Raw genomic sequence first — 7,017 nt, 5'->3', positions numbered from 1 at the left:
CAAAGTCAAAGCTGATAGGTCAGTCCAATGCTCCATCATCACCTCTGAAACACAAATGTAACTAGGGGTTTGCTTTCTTGTTGCTTCTCCTCCCTCCTCCTCCTCCTTTGCTCCCCTTCTTTTATGCTCTTTCTCATTACTTTTCTCTTTTTGCAGAGCGAAGAGCACAATTTAGCAGAGGGGAGAGGAGTGGTCTAGGTCTATCTGCATTTATCCTTCAAAGTGATCCATTATACAGTCTCCTGAAGTCAGAGGAGAGTGAGGTTTTTGGGTCAAATCTTGCTTGCTTTGGTAGCTCACACTTGCCCCAGGTCAATAACTGACACTGCTTTTATTTTTTATTTATTTTTTTTAGAAGATGAAAATAGTTTCAATTATAACTTTTAGGCCAAGGCTTTGTCATGATCAAAAGTTATTTGATGTAGATTTTATCACTCCAAACTCATCACTTTTAATTCACATGATTTGAAGTGCACAAATAACTTATTTTACATAAGACTTTGGTTTTGAAAGTTGTCATTTAAATAAATAGATCATTTCAAGATGTGAACAGAATCTTAGAATAGCCAGTCCATGAACACATCTATCAAATCTTGTCAAATGTGAAGAGCTGGCTGAACAGAACAGAAGCAGATCTTATTTTAATTGCTGCCATATAACCATTATTAATTACATCTCACTTATTTACAGCAAGAGATAATTATCAGGCAAAAGCAAAAGTAGATTTAAAAAGATGCTTTGGTTTTATGTCAATAATTAGATTAGAAAAAATAAATAGAAAGGTTCACTTCTTGTGATTGTTGTTGGTTGAGATAAGATAATTCACAGCTCTTACCACTGGGAAATCATAAGTAAGCAAAATAATTATATTCATTAAAATAAACAAAAATCTTTTATATTTAAGTAATCGTTGCCAAACCGGTATGCAAATCTCGATACTAGACTTGATTAAGAATCCTTTGTTAAGTTTACATATCTTCATTTCTAATGTTCTGGAAATTTCTGTATTTATAAAAATAATCTGGTGTTTGCTTGAATATTTGTTTTATCTGACACTGTTTTTAAAGGGAGAATTGAAATGTCTCGGATGTACTGAGGGGAAGCCAGATGGTCGGAGTTAAGAACAGGTTGCCAAGCAGATCTTCACAGGACAACAAGAATCTTTGTGTGTAGAGGTGTAGCACAATATGGTAGTGTGACAATGTTAGGTAGTGTTCAACCTAGATCTACCATGGAATCATGAAATGTTTGGGATCTGGGAGAGGGTAGCAAAGCAGATGGCAGAACTCCACCACATGCAAACAGTCGGGCAATGAAAACTTCCTTATTTGTAAAATGGAAATAATAGTAATACCAGGACTGTAATAAAGAGTAAATGAAAGTAAATAAATAAGAATACATTTGACAAACAACAAAGTCCTATCCAAATGTAACTTTCCATTATCACACAACTATAATGGGGCACATCCTGTGTACACATCTGTTACCAGGTAGATGATATGCAAATATTTTCTTGCCTTTTGTGGGTTCTTTCACCCTCTTGGTGGTGGCCTTCAGCACACAAAGGATTGCTATTTTGATGACAACTGTGTATATATTTTTTTTGCTTCTGGTTTTGGCCTCAAAACTATCAAACCATTGCCTACTGCATGGCTGTGAAGATCTATACCTCTTGTCTTCTAATAGCTTTAGGTTTTGCTCTTATGTTTAGGTCGTTAACCCATTTGAATTCATTTTTGTCTGTGGTTGAGGCAGAGGTCTCCCTTAGTCTTTCATGTGTGAATATTCAGTTGTCCCAGAACCACTTATTGAAAGGATTGTTCTTCCCTTATTGAAATTTCTCAGCACCCCCTTTGAATGTCAACTGAATGTAAATGGGAAGATTACAGTTAGTAATCACTACCTGCTCTATTTTAATCTATACGTTAACCCATATGCCAGTATCTCTCTATCTTGGTTAATATAACTGTATATTAAGTTATAAAATCAGATAGTTAAATAATCCCTCATGTGTATGAGAAAAAAAGCAACAACCTTTGAAAACTATCATCCACTTTCAAATTTTTATTCATTTTTCTTCAGAAAAAAGTTTTGCAGATCGCATCATTAAAAGGTTGCAGAGAGACCCACAACATGGCAGAAGACAGAGGGTGGGGTCACCCTTTCCCTTAAAAATAACTATAAAAAGCATTTGCTCATCCATTCTTTTTTATAGGAGTCATCCTCTCAGGGGTGAGGTGGTATCTCAGTGTGGTTTTAATTTGCCTTTTTCTTATAGTAAGTGATTTGAACTTTTTTTGATAAGTCTGTAGGGTATCTGAATGTCTTATATAAAGAAGGGTTTATCAAGGTCCTTCGCCCACGTTTTAATTGGGTTGTTTGTTTCTTTGTTGTTGGATTGTGTGGATTTTGGAGATCAATCCACCAGCAGAACCTACCTTGGCATGAGGCTGAATCACAGAAACATATGCATTCAAATATATGCCCTGTTGAATAGCTTTGTTTATTATTATGAGTGCTATGAATTTGTACAAATCTTAACAAATCTAATATGGAACAGTATCTTATACTTGATTACATTGCTCCACATCATTTTTGTACCATTACAAAATTTATTTTTTTTGTTGTTGGTGAGATATTCAATACTAAAGGCTTAGAAAATCATTAAAAGATGCAAGGGACAGAGATTATTCCTTAAAAGCACTGGGCACACATTGTGGATATTAAAAACCTAAACTATGTAGTTCTGGTGTGTGCAGTGAGTCTCTTGATAGACATGCCTCAAACACCACAGACATTGGGAAGATTTCCCACTTTTCCAGAATATCGTTGGTTTTCTGGAGACTAGATTTGAACCCAGAGGTGGAATGAATGGTGGGGAGAAGGAGATACCCTGAGAACAGAGTGGGTTCGTTTATCAACAGCACCTGGCATTGAGTGAGCTGCAGAGAACTGATGATCTGAATCTTGCTTTAGGATACAAGGACAGGGAAGGAGGAAAAGTCACAAATTCAAAGGCTGACCTAATCACATAAACCATTTGATAAGTCACTTGATAAGTCATTTGATAAGTCCCCTTGGGACAGGGGACGCTGGCTCCACCTGACCCTTCTGATGGATGTGTTGGTAGAAGGCAGGACACAGGAGCAGCATACACCAGTGCACATTTCCAAGCCTTAGCGTCCTTGTGCTGTTGTGAAGTCAGGACTCACTTGGTACACTCCACTCGGCGTCCACGCGGACACTGCATGCTTGCACTTGCACAGGCCGCCTGGAGAACCCAAGGAGAGCATGAGTCACATGCAAGTATCATGCAGCTGCTGTATTAACCAAAGACGGTGAAGAGGATGCAGGACAAGAACCAGCCTTTGTCCTGAGATACCTCAGAGTCCAGTTGAGACCATCAGGCCACAGCAAATAAAATTCAGAAGAATAATTCAGACAACTTTCTGTTTACTCTGGTGAAACCAATCCCCTCAGAGTGGACTGTAAGGTGAGAATGGTATATTCGCCACTGCTGCCTAAGCAGTGGGAACTGTTGGAAAAACGTGGTGGTTTTCCCGCAGGCCCAAAAAGGTGCTGCCTGTGGGCTGCCCCGCCCCAGGCGCCCACCAGTCTCTCCAATTGGTCACTTAGAATTAAATTTGGTCCAATCAGGTGTGTGGGGGGGGGCGGGGACCCTGAAAGAGGCTATAAGGCCGTGCAGGCGCCAGCCGGTCACTCCTGGTCACTTCTGTTTCTGGCCACGGCTGCTGCCGGCCTGTGGTGCGGGACAGAGCTCCTGGCCAGGTGACGGCTGTAGGCCCGGCACCGCCTCCGCACGGCCGCCTGTGCTGCCGTCGGGTCCAGCGTCCGTGCCGTCCACCCCGCCCTTCGGGCGGTGGCCGCTGCGGCGTCATCTCAGGGGCCCGCTGGGAGCTGCCCCAGCTGCGGCCGGGTGGTTCCCGCCCTGCTTGCCCGAGGCCGCGCACGGCAGGTGCTCGTGGACAGGAGGGCGCCATCTTGGGTAAGTGACCTTTGGGGGGGACTTCTGGACACCCTGGACGCTAGCTGAGGTGCGAGACGGGCCATCGGTGGCCTTGGAAACTCTGTTTGCTGTTTGTTAAGTAAACCTTGTTATTGTTTCCCTGAGCCCGACTGGGTTGCAGTTGTGCGCGTGGGTGAAGAGTCCACGGTGACCTGTCCTGTACCTGGGCTCTGTCCCGGCATGGCTCTAGCCGCCCTGTGGAGAGGGGACGCTGGTCCGCCTGACCCTTCTGATGAACGTGTTGGTAGAAGGCAGGACGCGGGAGCAGCATACACCATGCACATTTGCAAGCCTTAGAGTCCTTGTGCTGTTGTGAAGTCAGGACCCACTTCACACACGCCCCTCGGTGTCCACGCGGACACTGCATGCTTGTGGACACTGCATGCTATAGCTGCCCTGTGTGTGGCTCATTTTCACTAGGACAAATCATGTAACCTTTCAGGGCCTGTGGTTGTTTTATAATCATCATCATCATCATCATCATAAAATCAATAATAATAATTATGAATAATATTATAATAGTAATATAATTATCAATAATATAATAATATTGTATTATTATATTAATATCATCATATCAATATTATTAATATGTATTATTAATAATATATTATAATATATTATATAAATATAATAATATATAATTATATATTATGCTATTAAAGTATATAATAAATATTATATAATAAATATTATATTACATATTATACATTAATATATAATAATCATTATAATAATATATAAATTATTAATAATACATAATTGTCATGTATTATTAATAATTTATATAATTATATCATTTATATAAAATTTATATAAAATTTATATATAATATATATATAATTTATTATATAATTTATATATGATTTATATATTATTATTATTGAAGTGTCATAGTTTTACACCTTTGTCAGTGTTTTGACAGCACAGGATTCCCCCCCTCCGGTGTAGACACCTGGCACTCCTACCATGTCCTCCCACAGGCCACTGTGGTCTCTCCCTCCCTCCACCCCCTCTTCTCTCTCCTTCCCTCTCCTCTCCCTCTGGATGCCCCTGGGGAACTTCTACTTTCCACAACGAGTCACAAGCACTGGCAGAGACCTGAGGGGTCTGTTAGGCCAACCTCCCCCTCCTTCAACCTCCTTTCTACCAGGGTCTAGACAAGTGGTCCTCCCACTTCTGCTTACATCCCTCCTTTCCTAGAACCCTCACCACCTCTTCGGCTTCCCATTCTCATGTGGGGCAGCTCTAATAATTAACATGCCATTTCTTATGTTAGGAAGAGGATTTAATATTCAGGAAGATCAGGCAAAGCTGGGCACTAAATCCAGGGAAACAGGGTGTCCCTAGCTGGCATCCCTCTGTGCTGATGGCTCATGCTAGGGAAGAAGCTGCAGTGGCAGCGTCAGTTCCCTCCCTAGAGCTATGAGCGAGCTGAGTGTCCTCGCTTCGTGGTTTATCCCCAGTGGCTATGCTATTTCTTCAGACTGGAATGAATTTCCCCTAACATCAGATAGACAATTTATCATACTTTAAGGTCTCACTCAAATGTCCTCTTTTTCATGAAGTTTTCCTTGAATTATCCAGGCTGAGTCACTCTTCTCTGCGTAAACTGAACACTAAGCATTTGCCTCTGTGGTAGCAGGTGAACATAAAGCAATAGTGCTGCAGACTGTTGTAATCCATGCAATTTGAAATAAACCAAATATGAAAGAGACCTTCTTGACAATTTGTTGTGAATTAATTTCTGGTCATCGCTTTAAGTTTGGGGGCTAGAAAGAGCTTATATTTCATCACCTGTGGTTCATGCCTTGTTCCACGAAATCCAGAGAGGGTTTTGGCAATCCAGCCAGCAGGGGGCACCCCGACCTCATCACAGTTCAGAAGAGGCTATGTACCCAAGAAAACCTAGGGCTCAATCAGAGCAGAGCCCTATTTTCCTACTAATATGGTCTATATCCTGCTCTCACCTTTCTGTAAAGGTGAAGAATCTTGCACTTCTCTGGAGTTCCAGTTAGGGTAACCTTACTAATCTCTACCAGTGGGGATCTCATGGACATCCTGCCACCACTATTTAACAGTACTATTTGGAATTACATTCTCTGTTCTTTTCTTTTCAGTGTAATTACACCAGGGATAACATATCTCCCTGGTCCAGCCCCAAAATGAGCACCAACTTTCAATGTAAAATAACCATGCATGTTAACAGTGTTTACTCTCTGAGTCTCGGTTTGCATCTTTGCTTGATTTAAGTCAGGGATTGTCACTTGTCTACACCTGTCCAGGTGTTTCACCTGCACCTTTTTAGTGCAGAAAGTTCATGGATTTGGATGGCAAAGTTTGGGGTTACTCAAAAGTATTCACCTAAAACCTATTGTAAATAAAGCATTCTGTTTAAACATGCATGAAGTTGGGAAACACTGTGCTTGATGATCTCTGGATTCCCCCGTGAGCCTCTTGCTTTGAAGGATAGATAACCCCCATAATTTCCAATAGACCCTTCCAAGATGTTCAGAACAGGACTTCCCAAGAGTACCATTTTGACATGTGGAATTTTTTGAGCTGAAGTTAATTGAGGCCCTGCAGGCTCATGAGAAACTTGTACCATTTGCTTAACTACTTAGAAGAATGAAAATCGGGGCTGTTATCCAAAATTAGGATTTTTAGAATACATAACCTGTCTAGTGCAGAAACCCATCTAAATGGCAGGGTAAACATCTAACTATATCTCATCATCATGAGTCACCTTCTCCCGATCATGTAAATTCCACTCCTGTCTTTTGGAAGCCCCAGGCCCCTGTACCATTTCTTAGCTCATGCTATATAACCCCATTTTGCCTCCTTGACTTTAGAATCTATATCCATGTAGATTATCCTTATTTTTATAATTAAACATGTTCTTTTCTGCTACTAACCTTCCTGATATAAATTGATTTACTAGACCAAGAAAACCCAGAGGGATAAGGGGTTCCTCTCCTCCTGGACATTTG

The sequence above is a fragment of the Talpa occidentalis genome, unplaced genomic scaffold (genome assembly GCF_014898055.3).
Source record: "Talpa occidentalis isolate TD23 unplaced genomic scaffold, MPIMG_talOcc4v2.1 talOcc4.8, whole genome shotgun sequence".
NCBI lineage: Eukaryota > Metazoa > Chordata > Mammalia > Eulipotyphla > Talpidae > Talpa > Talpa occidentalis.
This window is presented reverse-complemented; position numbering follows the sequence as displayed.